This window comes from Plectropomus leopardus, chromosome 23 (assembly GCF_008729295.1).
Source record: "Plectropomus leopardus isolate mb chromosome 23, YSFRI_Pleo_2.0, whole genome shotgun sequence".
Taxonomy (NCBI): Eukaryota; Metazoa; Chordata; class Actinopteri; order Perciformes; family Serranidae; genus Plectropomus; species Plectropomus leopardus.
Genome location: NC_056485.1, coordinates 19,195,715 through 19,211,370, shown reverse-complemented (window position 1 = coordinate 19,211,370; position 15,656 = coordinate 19,195,715). Strand labels below are relative to the sequence as shown.

The window sequence follows — 15,656 nt, the reverse complement described above, 5'->3', positions numbered from 1 at the left end:
AATGTACAAACTTTTCAAATTAAAAACCAACATATTTCTGGTTATACAATGGTAAAACATAAATTGTATCAAAGTTAAAGCTAAATTTTCAAATTAAAAGCATCTATATGTAGTATTAAATCATAGTATATAACATTAACCTATTAAAACAATAATAATAATAATAGTAATAATAATACTTGCTGAACCTGTTTGTGTTAACATTTCGCCTAAAATCATTTAAATTATATTGTAGCTAAATTTTCAAAGTAAAAGCAAATATAAGGAGTATTAACTTGTGTTAATCTAATCAGTGGTGCTTTCTGAACCTGTAAGTGTTAGTATTTACCAGCTCTATCAAAATAGTTTTACTAGAGGGCCCAAAATCATTTCAGAACTATGATTCATGATTTAAACAGATTAGTTTAATTGCACAAAACAAATTTCATGTCACCGGGAGCCTCTTTTATATTGTGCAACAACGTCCTCTGGTGTATAAAAGACAGCAACACAACTTATTTTGTGCTCTTTTTTTGTTAACCTGATAGAATTAACATTTAGCACCAAAAACTAATTTAGGTCCAAAATCACTGTGATTATATTGTGGCTAAATCTTCAAATTAAAATCCAATATCAGTCATATCAAAGCATAATGTGTAATATTAAACTGTGGAAATCTAATTAATAGTACTACTTGAACCTGTGACTGTTGTGACTTTTAATTAGATCATTTATGATTTTAACAGAATGGTTTACTTATGAGAAATACATTTTATTAACATTTTAAATATATTTTTTTATAGTGTTGCAACGCCCTCTGGTGTATAAAAAGTGTAAACAGCTTCATTTGTGCTTCTTTAGTTCATGTGTTTGGGTGTTAACTGTTGTTACAGTTGACTGTTTCTCTTTGCGGTTTCATTTATTTATTTATTATTTTTGACAGAGTGGACTGATGTGACAAATGCAGCACCATCACACCACTGATGTGCGAAGATATTTCCTGTTGAGGCGTTTAAAAAACTATGTCAAGTTGTGGTTTTGTGGTGCCATTGAGACAAACCTACAGTTTGTGCTCACATTGTTTCTCAGGGCAATATTTCTCGTGTTCATATACCATAGATCTTTCTCATAGTTATAGTATAAAGTTATAGTATATATATTTGGAAATATATAAGCGCAAACTTAAAAAATGAACAACACCAAACAGAATAAAACATGCCAGCAAACAAAAAATATGAATAAAATATATAAATGAATTTCTAAATAAATAAAAAGCAAATGTCAGATGAAAAAAAAATTACAAACAAGTGTTTCAAAAAGCAAAAAATACAAAAAAAACCCCACAAAACCAAAGAAAAAATAAATAAAAAAGCAAACATCACAAAAAAATATAAATAAATGACTAAATAAATAAATAAGCACATAATACAAAAGAAAACAAAAATAATAATAAAAATAATAATAACAATCAAACAAAAGAACACAAAACAAATGATAAAAACCAACAAAAGCAATCTTAAATAAATTAAATAATGTGATGGTTTTGCACTGAGAATAATCTATTTCAATATATCTCAAACATTTGAGATTTGAGATCTGTTCACATATTTGATGAAACATTAAATAATCTGCATGCATGTATGTGTTTCTCCATCAGTTTTGGAGTTAAACTAACTTTTTTATGTATTTTCAGTGTAAAAGCACCATAAAGCATTGGCAACTTTGAATACATTTTTAGTTTTGTCCTTATTTTAAGACTTTGTTTGTATTTGTGAACGTGGATCGAACATCTACTTTACATTTGGATGATTGACGCTGCTTTAGACCTTCAAAGAGGAATTTTGTGGCCACTTGGGGGCAGCAAAAACAAAAACAACATTAAATGTCTCTGCCTTTTCCCCCAAAAGGCTTTACTGAAACAAGACACTGCGTAAGTTTAAAAAAAATAATAAATAAATTAAAAAAAACAGTCTGAAATGTAATTTCTTTAAAAGAGTTGTCAACCCATAATATACCTACGATTCCAAATCCAGTCTAACCCAATCACAGTAATGTAAGAGCAGAAAATGTACACTACAAATGTTAAATAACATAAAGTTTAATTAAATAATCACAGAAAGAGCATAACTAAAGGTAATTTAAGGGTGGATGTACATAGAAATACATTTAAATTATGGAAAAGAGGATTTAGTTGCTGAAAGTTGGTAAAGTTAGTTAAATAAATAAATAAAATTTTCAAAAAAATGTAATCCACATTAAGAATCCTTTAAAAATTGTATAATAAATAAAAACACAAAAGAGCACTACAAAATAGTACTGGAATAAGTCCCAGACATATGATAAATCATAAAAAATACAATAAATATCACAAAAAAAATCTAATCAACACAAAGAATCGTTTCAAAATTTTATAACTAACAAAAACAAGCACAACAAAAAATAATTCTGAAATAAGCCCCATACATATGATTAATCATGAAATAAAATAAAATAAAATAAAATAAAATAAAATAAAATAAAATAAAATAAAATTTCATAAATAATAATAACAGAGAGAACAACAAAATAACACTGGAATAAGCCCCATACATATGATTAATCCTAAAATAAAATAAAATAAAATAAAATAAAATAAAAAAAAATAAAATAAAAAATCCATATTGAGAATCTGTTTAAAATTGTATTACTCGTGACTAACTACTACCACCTACACTCCTCCCTCTGCCGTCTGTCTCTTCTAACGGTCACTTTTCCAGATAAAGGAAACTGAAACTTAACTGGATACTAAAGAAGGAGGACGAGGAGGACAAATAAGGGTTTTTGTGAGCTCCACACCACTTTGCCCCGCCACGTCCTCACTGTCAGTGTCACTCTGAGTCAGCGATAAACGCCTCTTCAAAATGACAAGAGCTGACCGGAAACTCCGGGACTAACTGGAAAACAATAAAGTGGGATTAGCAGTGACACAAGACGGTCAATAAAACATCAAGAGCTGCACAGATAGAGAGAATAAAAACAGAGGCAGCGTGCCAACAAATATGTGATGAAATATGGAAACTTATTTCTCTGACGGGAAAAGGAGAACTAAAAAAATTACTCAAGAACTGATGAAGAGCAGCTGATGTTTCAGCTCCAGCTGCAGCCGACACGAGGAAGGATGTAAATATTTGAATGACTTTATGGAAGTCATTGTTCAGTAAAAAAAAAAAGGATGTTACAGTCTGTTGGAAATGTTTCTCAGTTGAATGATAAAAGACTGAGGAACCGAAAGGTCAGAATAAAGTATCACGCCCTAATTTCTGGTTACAAGTTTTGAATTTGTTGCCAGACTTGCAATTTAATTCTGCAGATAAGAAAAGGGCAAGGCATTTTTGGGGTATAAACTCAAGAAGAATCTGGTCTTAAAGGGATAGTTCGGGTCAGACATGAGGGATTTATCCACAGTTATTAATTATTATATTCAATAGATGGCGGTTCACATCTGCAGTTTGGAGAAGCAGGCAGAAGAACAGACACAGAAGAGCAACATATTTTAGAGACCTATTAAAAAAAAATCAATATGGGTTTATCCCTTTGAGGCCTATGCAAATTGTGTTGATTTTTTTCTCCCAAAAATATGTTAAAAAGGCAAAAAAAAAAACAACAAAATAAGAAATGACCAAAAAAATTGCAAAAACCAAAATAAAATACATTAAAATAAAATAAAATAAAGAGAATAATAAAAAAATAAAAAAAAGGAAATAACCTGGAGTAAGTGATATAAAATTACAATAATTTAACATAATTTTAAATATGTCAGTTTGATCACTATACAGTTATCCCTAAAAGAACAACAAAATAAATTGAAAAAAAAATAATGTAAATAATTTTAAAAAAATAATAAAACACGAGGAAATGACCCAGGGAGAGTGGCTTAAAAATTACAAACATTTTGTAAAATAATTTTAAATATGTAATTTTGATCATTATAAATATAGCTTTTCTTTAGAAGAAGAACAACACAATAAAACAAAACATAAAATAAAATAAAAAAAAAAGAAGGAAATTACCCCAAGAAAGTTATTTAAAAATTACAACAATTTTGTAACATAATCTTAAATATGTAATTTAAATCATTATAAATTCCTCTCTTCCCTAGTTATATTTCTTTTTTACCAAGACATTTTTCAAAAGTTTTTTAAAAAATAATGTTCTAAATCTTCTAAATTTCTTGCTATTTTTTGAGAGATGTATCACAAAGTTGCTATTTGCCTTTCTGGAGAAATTGCAGACCAATACTTGCCCTAATTATAAAATGCTTTTCATGTGTTATAATGCATTATAGACACAAGCATTTTAAAAAGCGTCACCCACAGCACCCAAAGTTGACCCACATTAGTTTTTTTTATTTTACGGTTTGCAGAGGAAGCGTCGCTCTCTGCAGATCTCTGCGGATCTTTGTATATCGGATCATTTTGTGTTTTTTTTCTCTCTGATTAGAGCTCCTCTGCAGCTGCATGAAAAGGGCTGTGAAAACACTACAAGATACTATCAGTTTTTCTTTAATTTGGACATTTTTCATTACACCAAGGAGCAGTCACACTTTGAATTTAAATAAATAAAGATTAAACGTTTGAACTCTGTTTTTAAGGTTATGAAACTAAACAACAAATGACGTTGATAAATGGGAAACAAGAAAACTGGAAATGTTTCATGAGTGTTTCTCCTTTCCATCATGTGGTTTACCCGCGACGCTCGACTCCCCGCGTGAATTGTTTTGTTTGACTTGGGAGGGTCGTTGGACTGAAAGTGAGTTTTTAGCCAAAATCTCAAGTCTCAGAGGTTTTGTTTGGAATAACAGTCAGAGAAAAATGTTCCCCTTTCCCCTCATTTCCTCCCTTCAGTTACAGCTGGAAGTCTCCTCTGCGGTTCAAACATTAAAACTAAATCAGGGATGAATATTAAAACATAAAAGTCAGTCAATCTGGACGATGTTTTCCCACGTTTTCGTGACTAATGAACATGGTAACATATAAAAGTGGAGCATCTGTCGGCGGTGAAAAGGCTGCAATGTCACCAATTATGCAGCATCAATTTACGTCCGCTAACATTGTTTGTTTTTTGACAGGCTCAGATTATTATTCAAAATATCTGACGTCATTTTTGAAAGAACCGAAAGAAATCTGATTCAAGAAACTTGCCAAAAAAATTAAATTAGTCAATTTAAAAAAATATGTTAAAAAAATGACCAGAAAACTATATATATACAATTATCATAATTGTTAATTTAATATTATGACTTAAAATTAGTTAAATTTTTTCCAGGTCATTTTTTTTTTTTTTTTTTGGTGCTTAATTTTCCACATAATTATTATTATGCTTGTTAAAAAAAATGTTCAGAAAACTATGTATTTATCATAATTATTTAAATTTATGTTAAAGAAATACGATAAAAAATGTTAGTGTTTTTAACTTTTTTTTTAATGTATTTAATTTTATTTAGCTTATATTCATGTAATATTTTTTCTCATTTCTTCCTATTTTTTGAGCCATGTGTTGAAATTAAAAAAAAAAAAAAAAATAATTAAAAGCCAATAAACAAAATAAGAAAAAGTACAAGAATCACATTACTGGCATTAAATAAAACGAATTGCACAGACGCCTCCTGACATCCTGTAACACTGACCACAGCAATAAAAAGATTGCAGAGCGCACACAGACGGTTAGAAAGTTATTAGACGGCGTATGAGCTGAACTTTGGACCGAGCGCACAGCACAGAGGGAGCGACTGTTTCGCTCGGCCTTGGCTGCACGACTCACACCTCCAGATTAATCATTTTTTAGATAAAGACAGCGGAGAGATTTTTATGGCACTTGAATGATTCTGATCTTTTGTCTCGCTGATGACGCACAAATGAGCAGGTTCACGACTCAGTCGTGACTTTATCACAAGCTTTTTGTGTAAACTTCACAGTACGTCCACAACATCCCCGTCTGATTGTTTAAACTCGTGTTCCTCTTTGTCGATTCTCTTTTTGTTTGACGTGATAATGATTTTAGAGACTGTTTCCCTCTAAAATATTATTCACCATTTTTAGATATTCATCAATAATCTCGCAATTTATCAGCTATCAGAGAACCGTCACAGGTTTTTTTTTGCAATATTCTTACAATTTTTTACTGATTTCTTGCTAATTTGGAGCTAATTTCATGCTCCGTTGCCCATTGCCTTCTGTCCATGTTTTTAAAACCTAAAAAATTAATTAACTAAGAAAAAAACTGCATATAAAATTATCATAATTATCAGAAATTACTTTAAATGTATTAGTTTTTTCCTGGTAATTTCCTTTTTTGTTCTTTTACTTTTCTTTTATTCTCTTTTTATTTATTTAAGGCTAATTTCAAGTCATTTTTGTGTTTTGTTTTGTTTTTTTTTTTTTTTACTAATTTCTTGCTAATTTTTGGGTTATTATTAGGTTGCTCTTTGCTTGCTTTCCATGTTTTTGAAAGAAATTAAGCCAGTTTGCTCAGCTTTCAAAGGGTTAAGACCCTTTTAAGATCATTTTAACTTTTTTTATTTAATGATCATATTTTCGGATTCAAGCATAACAGATAAGTATTAAAGTTACATGTGGGAATATGTTTTCAGTGTGTGAGTTTGGTCAGTGAACATTTTGCCTGCAGGTAAGTAAAAAAAACCGGCATCAGAACATCAGAAATGTGGACTTTCATACAGGAGAGCTTAAATTATTCTGACACAAATACATTTAAAAAGAAAATGGGTAAATTCAAATTAGATGTTTGTGTCACAACCCCCGAACATTAACCATCAAACCTTTCACTTTCCATCCGAAACATGTTTTACTAAATTTCACGTCATTAGAAAAGAGAGAAGTGGAAAATGTTTGTGATCAAGAGTCCACAAAAAGGAACTCAGCCGGCGAGTTTTAAACTGTTGGACAGCCTGACGTCTAGACTGCAAAGTCACGGCAGCGTTCACGCAACACTAACACCACTGACACCCCTGCACACACACACTGCACACACACACTGCACACACACATACACTGCACACACACACACACACACACACACTGCACACACACACTGCACACACACTGCACACACTGGTTCTGTTTTTTGGTGAATTTTACAGCAGAGAAGCAGCCAATGAATAAACACTGAAGCTCCTCAACACCATAAACGTTCATATATTTTAAATCTGACAAGCTGACGTTACGTTAAATAATCGAGGAAACTGACCGCCCCGAAAAATGACAGTAAATATAACAGAAAATCCTCATTTCTTTACTTTATATCTAAGTATTAAGTTTACTTGGATTATAGTTATATTGACTTAAGTCTGTGAAGTTGTTGCAAATTAAAAATGTCAAATTTAATCAAATCATCTTTCTAAGTTTTAGTAACTTCAGTAAAGCAGTTAGTCTGACTTCACTTGATCATCACAAAGAGGTTTTTGCAAATGCTGAAGTTAGGAGATCTGCACGTTCTGTTTTATTAAACGTGTTCAAAAATACACAAATATGTTTGACAAGTTTGCAACCAGCAACTTTTTTTTTTTAATTCTGATACAGAAGAAAAAAAAAGTTTTTGTTTTTAATACTTTCTTGAGGTTATTATTTTATTTATTTTTATTTTTCATCTTTTTTTTGTTTGCTTATTTTCAGGTAATTTTCTTTGCAGCTTTTTACTAATTTCGTGCTAAATTTTGAGCCATTTTTTGCTCACTGCCCTCTTCCCGTGTTTTTATCATTATCCCAGAGTGAAAGACAGAAAGTGTCCATTTTTTCCGATTCAGGACACCCAGACAGAGTTATGAAGCTGTGAAAAACTTAAAATTTTGATCACAAAAGCGAAATTTAAATAAATGTTTTGGGGTTTTATTTCTTTGGCACGTGTCGTGGTAGGAGCTGCACGTTCATTTTTGATAATAGACACCACCTTTTTTTTTCCTTAACCTAATGCAAAAACACTACATTAAAACAATGAGTATCTTTTTCTTCGGACATGCTTGTGATCTACAGTGTGATTTTGTTGGGAAAAGACGTAATGAGTTAAAAACCTTTAAATCTGAACACATATTGTTGATTGTTGGTCTATAAAAGGTAATATTTCATGATATGATTTATTTTCTTTACAGAAGTGTGTGTATAAATATTTTCACGTGAAGACTCAGATTGGGAGAGGAGCTCGTTAACCGAAATATTTTATTGGCCAGAATGAATCAAACACATTATTATAACAACCAACGGGTTTACGACATTTAACTCTAAACATCTGGCGTTAAAATTGAGTAAAACTGAGTAAAACTGAGTAAAACTGAGTAAAGCTGAGTAAAGCTGAGGCTCTGAACAGCAACGTCAATTCCTAAAAACACAAACAGCTAAAGCTCGGTATTACAAACGGCACATCGCTTTTATATAACGTAAAGATGCTCAGTGCTTCATGCTAAAAGTTGATATTGTTGTGCAAAAATATTTGGAGTTATGGCGTCACAACATTAAGGAAAATAACGAGAGATATATCAATAACACGCCACATGCCTTCAGCTCACGTCCAAAGCGTCCTCTGTTAGCGGCCGCCCCGGATCTTCAGCTCGCGGTTCATCTGGCACCACGCACGGGTAACACCACATTAACTTGCAGCAGTCGTCACAGCAGGAGCCCTGCGCGAGGAAGACGAGGAAGACGAGAGACGAGAGCGTGAGAGAGGACATACTGACAGTTTTTACTGTCTGAATCCAAACATACTGAAACCATAATGTCCCGTAAAATAATTCCCTCTAAGAACAATTTGAAACATAAAAATAAGCTAAAATCAATTTAAAGAATAGAATAGAATAGAATAGATTATTAATCCTGTGAGGGAATTTTTTGTTGCTTGTTGCAGCAGCAAAAGACAGCAGCGACTGAATGAAACTCTTTTAGAGGTTCAGTCTTTTATAAATGTGATGCTGCTTGAGTCATACCTTCAAACTCTTATTTAACTATTTATTTTGTTTCTATTATTATTATTATTATTATATTAAATATTTGTTATTATTACTGATAAACAATTATTAATGACATTGTTTAAAAAAGGCAAATATTTTGAAACATTTTATTTGATGTACTATCTTATTTAACAATTTATTTATTTTATTATTACTATTATTATCATATTTTTGTTATTATTAATGATATTATCAAACGATTATTAATATAATAATTATAAATTATTCCAAAAAAATTAAAAACATTCTTAAACATATTTTATTTTACACAAAAACAATTATTAGTGGTAATGTTTAACAATGGCCAATCAGATATATATTAATAATCTTTCTTTTCTTAATTATATATAAAATAAATATATATTATACAAGTCTGCTTTGAAAAATACTGACCCTTAGACAAGCCTTATGGACGACACCTGCTATAAACTTTTGGGTAAAATGATATTTGTTTGCTTTTATGAAGCCTCGACAGCGTGTTTGCATAACTCTAACCAGAGTTTGAATGCTCGAACGAAACAACCTGAACACACCCGTCGTTTTGCACATTACGTGTGACACACAGCGCTCATCAAAAACAAAGGAGCGGCCCTCATAAAACCATCCCTGCGTCTGTGATGTGTGTCTATGTAAAGCATCTCTGATAATCTCATTAGATTTTAATCAAAAAACAGAAGCAGGAGACTGGAAAAGAAGGGCGACGAGTATCTGATCCACCAACCAGTACTTACGTTAGTTTTTAAACAGTTAAAACAACAGAGCTGACCAACAGAAGCTGGTGGCGAGTTTGTACAAACTTTGTACACAAATACAGTTTATTTTTATCGATGAAAGTGTTGCTGAACTGACAGGAATACTGTCGACCGATGACGCCTTTTATTTGCTGTTTCTACAGTTTTGTGTTTTTGCAGACAGGTCAGGAATTGTTAAAATGTTATATTTCTTGAAGGGAGTTTTGGCGTAATATTTTTGCAGCAGGTTGCAGGTTTACTCCAGCTTAAAGACAATTAGACCTCAGACTTTTTTCAGATATTTTACATGCAGCTTTGGCATCATTTACTTATTGTTAAAGACAGTTTTAATGTTGATAGAAACATTCACATTTCAAATGCTGAAAAAAAAAATCTGAAAAACATAAAAGTATTGATGTCATTACTATTTATTATTATTATTATTATCATACAAGTATTCATTTGGTTTGCCTTTAAATAGCTTGCTAATTTTTTTATTTGATTGGATGTGATAAATCGTTCCTCTATAGAAGGATTAATTAATAGGCTTTAATTATAATATAAAAAAAAACCAAATAAAACAACAACAACATAATAATACCAATAATTTTGAGCTTTTACAATGTAATTGAAAAATATTAATAAAATCCTTCTTCCCATTTCTTGGCACGTTAATACTTTTTATTTGAGAGATTTTTTTAAAATAAAAAAAAAGAAAAAATTATTAATAAATTAATAATAATAAATTAGTTGCCTTATCTGCTATAGTTCAAGTTCCCAAATCTTTTCGTGTGTGACTAAACTCATATTGTCTTTAGATGTGAGAAGGTGTCATATTAGTTATTATCGTTCACCCTTTACACCCTGAGTGTTTTCTTAAATACTGAGACAATAAAGTGACTAAAACAGTTATTCCCAGAGCTCGGCTTAAAATGGACAAAAAAAAGGAGGAGTCTTAATTTGTCCCAAAAGTTTGGTTATGATGTTGTAGCAGATTATCTCTCACTATGAGATAATCACTTCTTTAAAGACATCTCAGCTTGTACATCTTGTATTACTACGTTTGTTTTCTTGTCCTTATGTTTGCTTCTACCCTGATCTATCCTACGACCTGCTCAGAACGAAACCAGCTGTCGCTGTATTTCGTAACATAAACATAACAGAAAATTGAGGAAGGACTTTATCTCACCGCTGCACTTCACTGTACTCTACGCAAACTGACCGAAAGGGAACCGCAGCTACTGCTTTTGTTCGCGGACGTCCTTTTCAGGACATTTTCACTTGAGGTTACTTAAACTGAGTTGGGAGTCAATTACAGACATTAATCTACCAAAATGTACCGAAGTACCTCAATCTCTACAAGTACTTTCATAACGAGACAAGATAATTAAAAATCAAACTCACTTCAGATAAGTTACCCACACATTTTCAAGAATACATTTTTAAAACCCTTTTCCAAGACTTTTCAAGGACCCATAATATTTTTTTTTAGCCCTACTTGCTGTAATTTCATGCACATTTTTATTGATTAATTTTTCATGACTTTTCCATTTTAAGGCAAATTTACAAGACTATGCATGCACTGAAACGACTATTGATACTCATTATCGTTTTTGTTTTTTTTTCATTGAAGATCTTTACAGAAAAGAATATTTTTCCTTTAAAAATGTTTTAGTGACATATAAAGGAAAAAAATGGTGATATCTTTTGTCTTTAAAAATGCTGGGCATTTTGTTTTACATTTTTTTGGCAAATATTTATATTTTTTTTCTTAAAAATTTTTGGCAATTTTTTTTCCTCTAAAAGTTTTTGCCATTTAAAAAAAAAACAACATTTTGACAACTTGATTTTTTTTTCAAAAAAAATTGGCGATTTTAAAAGATAAAATATTTATATATTCTAATTATTTATAAATATACTTTTAAAAATTTTGGATGATTAAAAAAAAAAAAAAAAACATGCTTTCCAAACCTGTGGAAAGGCATGTTTTCCTTAAAAATCGCCAAAAATGACACCATTTATCACTGCCAGAAACTGTAAAAATAAACATCCCCCTCCCTCCCCAAGCCAGCCTTACGGGGATGCCGTGGCGCTCTCTGATGTCGGCGCGGAGGAGGCAGGACACCACGCAGCAGACGTCCAGTAGCGGCATGCAGAAGCACCAGCCGTTGTCAGAAGCGGTCTGGCACTGCATGCAGGGGAAGCACCAAAAACCACAGCAGACTGGAGAGCAGAGGGAAAGAGCTTTCAGTACGACAGGCTGTGGTCTTAATATCGTATTTGTATGGTACCATTATTAACCCTTTAAACCTGGAGCTACGTGACTTTTTTTTTGCTTTAAGTCGCCTTTTAAATCTTTAAACCCTGAACATATTGGCGAAATTTCTTTCAAAAACAAGGGGAAAAAGACAGTGAGCAACAATTTGTTCTACAAATTGCAAATAATTACTTCATTTAGATTTTTTTTTCTTTTTTCTCAATTCTAGGGAAAATGTCTAGGGAAAAACATAAAAAAAACTAAAGGAAGAATATATTTTAATTATCATTAGATCCTTATTTATTTACTTTATTTTTTTAAACAAATTTTCAGGTAATTTTATTGTGTTTTTTTTTTTTTTTTTTTTTTTACTAATTAAAAATGTTGGGGTTATTTCTTCTTCCATTTCTCATGCTAATGTTCTCTATCCACAGAGGGGGCATTAAGTGCACAGAATACTTTGGAAATAATGCATGTATTAATGGGTGACGATGCGAAAGAAATCTTTCTTTTTCTTTTAAATTTGAGGTGATTTCTAAAGAAAATTTTCAAAAACTTTTCAAACCAATAAAAATCACAAAAATTGCACCATTTATCAGCCAGAGACTGTAAAAAAAATTTAAAAAAAAACGAAAACAAATTATCAACAGATTTTAAAATTTCCAACAGTCCTTGAGCATATTATGTCATATTATACAGAACTGTGAAACAAAATTCAATGAATATTCCAAAACTTTCCAGGTATATATTTAGTTTTCAACAACTTTTACAGTCCTGGAGATAGTTATTTATAAATTCTATTACTTTTCCAGGTTTTTCGTGACTGTGGGAACCCTGAACTTGGTGAGCAGCATTTTGGGACTGTTGGGTAAACTTACAGGTGCCCATATCGCTGAAGCAGTCGCAGAGGCCGGTGCTCCATGTCCCGGGGCCTTGGGAAATCACCGCTCTCCCCATCTGGGTCGGCTGCTCCTGGACGGCCATGTCTGGAGGATACAGGACAGAAACTGAGAAACTATTTGCTATTTTAACTTGTATCTCAGGCTGCTCTCTGGCCGAAATAAAGAGCGCGTGTTGTTTACACACATACAGCAAAAACCTGTGTGTTCATGACATCCTCATGATGAGAAGGGGAACTTGTGCAATGTGTGTTTTTTAGTGAAGTTATCTAATCCATAAGCAATTTCTCAGTTGATTTATTTCACAATACTTGCTGATATATCTTCATATGAAAGTGCATAAACCTCGATCAGGGTGTCAGTTATTCCACAGATAAATTAAATGTTTATTATGGATATTAATGGATAGCTACCTGAAAATATCATCTATTTAGCCAGCTAGCTAAATAACTAACTATCATCACCTAATTAGACAATCACATAGCTAAATTACACTTATCACCTCATTAGCCAACTACTCAAGTAACAAATCATCACCTAATTAGCAAGCTAGTTAGCTAACTAGCCATCATATTTTAAAGACTTAGTTAGCTAACTAGCTATCATCACCTTGTAAGCTAGCTTGCTAATTAGCATCATTAAATTATCTAACCTCATCCCACTAACTGTAATCACCTAAATAGCTAGTTAAGCTAAATAGCAATAATTAGCTAGTTAGCTAACTAGCTGTCACCATCTAAATAGCTAAACTCGGCTCACTAACCTTCATCACCTAGATAACTAACTAGACCTAGCTAAATAACTAACCACTATAACCTAACTAGCTAGCTAGCTAGCCATTATCAACTAATTAGCTAGCTTACTAGCAGTCATCATCTAATTAGCTATGAGCTAGCTCACTACCATCTAATTAACTGCCGAGCTAGCTAGCTAGATAACTAACCATTATAACCTAATGAGCTACTTAGGCTAACTAACTGTAATCACCTAATTAGCAAGATAGCTAGATTACAAGCCATTAACTCCTAATTAGCTAGATAGGTTAACTAACTATCATCACCCAATGAGCTAGCAAGATAACATGACAACCTGATGAGCCAGTTAGTTAGTTAGCTAACTAGCTGTCTAATTAGCTAACTTCAGCTCATTAAGTGTCATCCCTAATTAGCTAGCGAGCTAGCTAGCGAGCTAAACATTATGAACTAATTGGCTAGTAAGGCTAACTAACTATCATCACACAATTAGCAATATATAACGATAACTACCAATTTTGACATAATTAGCCAGCTACTAGATAACTAACCATTATCCCCCAATTACCTAGTTAGCTAACTAGCCATCATCATCAAATCACTGAGCTAAAATTTGCTAACTGACCTCATTAGGCTAATTAGCAAGTTAGCTAACAGGCCCTAACCAGAGCAAACTAACCATCATCACCTAACCAGCTAACGTTAGATAACTAGCCGTCATCTTTCGCTAGCTCACTAAGTAGCTGTATCATTTTTAAAATACTGTATACTGTAATTTTCTAATAATTTTATTTCATTACATGCAAATCAAAAAATCGTCGAGCTTTAAAGCTAGTTAGCCGCCGAATATATATCTAATCTAGCTGACGCTGTTAGCTAACCTTAGCTGCTGGCTAAAGAAATTTAAGATTGACACTTTATTTTTTATAAATCTATTTTTAAAATTTATTTTTAAACGTGTTTGAGTCACGTTAATGCATTTTAATATAGTACTTTCCCCTAAAAAACGTCGCTCAATCATCAATTTTTAATCTAAATTTGAAAAAAATACTGCTATTGTACATTTTCATAACCTTTTGGGACACATTAACTTCATCTAACTTCAGTAAATTCACGTTAAATATTGTATTCCTTAAAGCCCTGAGTCAGAGGGATTTATCCAAATTTACGATGAAAAACTCTCATTAATAAATGTATGATTATGAATAATAATAAATAATGAATATGTGAACAAGTGTAGCCTTTGCTATATTGAAATTGTACTGTAAATGTACAAGGAAAATTTATCAAATTAAAATGTAAAATGAAGATGTAGAAGTCGAATAAAATCACATTTTCTTGAATAAAAGGCTAAAATCGCACATTTTCCATCATTATAATAATCTCACTGTATTAACAGTAAAGTCACTCTTTTCCCTCCTTTTTTTCTAGAGAAAACTAATGGTTAATGTGGTCATACAAGCTGAAAAATGATGGTTTTAGTGGGAGTTATAATTTTAAAATTTTTAAAAAGTCCTGCTTCTATCAACAGGTGTTCTAACTTTTTTTATCAGTACAATTTTCAAATAAATCCGCTACAAAAAAATAAATAAAATAAATGTCTCTACTGAAATAAAGTGTCACATGATATTTCATTATTATAATCTCATTACTATCGTTTTTAGACAAATGTAAAACCGTTTTCTTACCTTTCTCTTGTTTTGCGAGCTGTGAAAAGGTCAAATGAAAGTTTGGTTCGTCCAACACTCAACGCTGCAAAGTGAGTGCATGAAGGAAACCACTATTTATCTGTCTGAGGGCTGAGCTGCACCGCTGCAGGAAACCCTGCCCCCACTCAGACTTCCCTGAAAACACTCACAGTCTGCAGACAATTGATTTACAAAAATAATCAAAAACTCTTGCACGAGCAAGCAGAAGTTTGCATCTGACAAATTAACGCCTGCTGTACCGTGCATGAAGATGCAAACTATTCATTTGCATGAAAAATAAAAAACAAACAACTTAGGTCAAGCTTCCCTAGTGCCCCCACTCCACCCCTAAATTACA

At 31.9% G+C, this 15,656-nt stretch overlaps 1 pseudogene; it reads right to left on the bottom strand.

Moving 5' to 3' along the window:
* Window positions 1-8,156: 8,156 nt before the first annotated feature.
* LOC121962227 lies at window positions 8,157-15,406 on the bottom strand (annotated as a pseudogene).
* Between the last annotated feature and the right edge of the window lie 250 nt (window positions 15,407-15,656).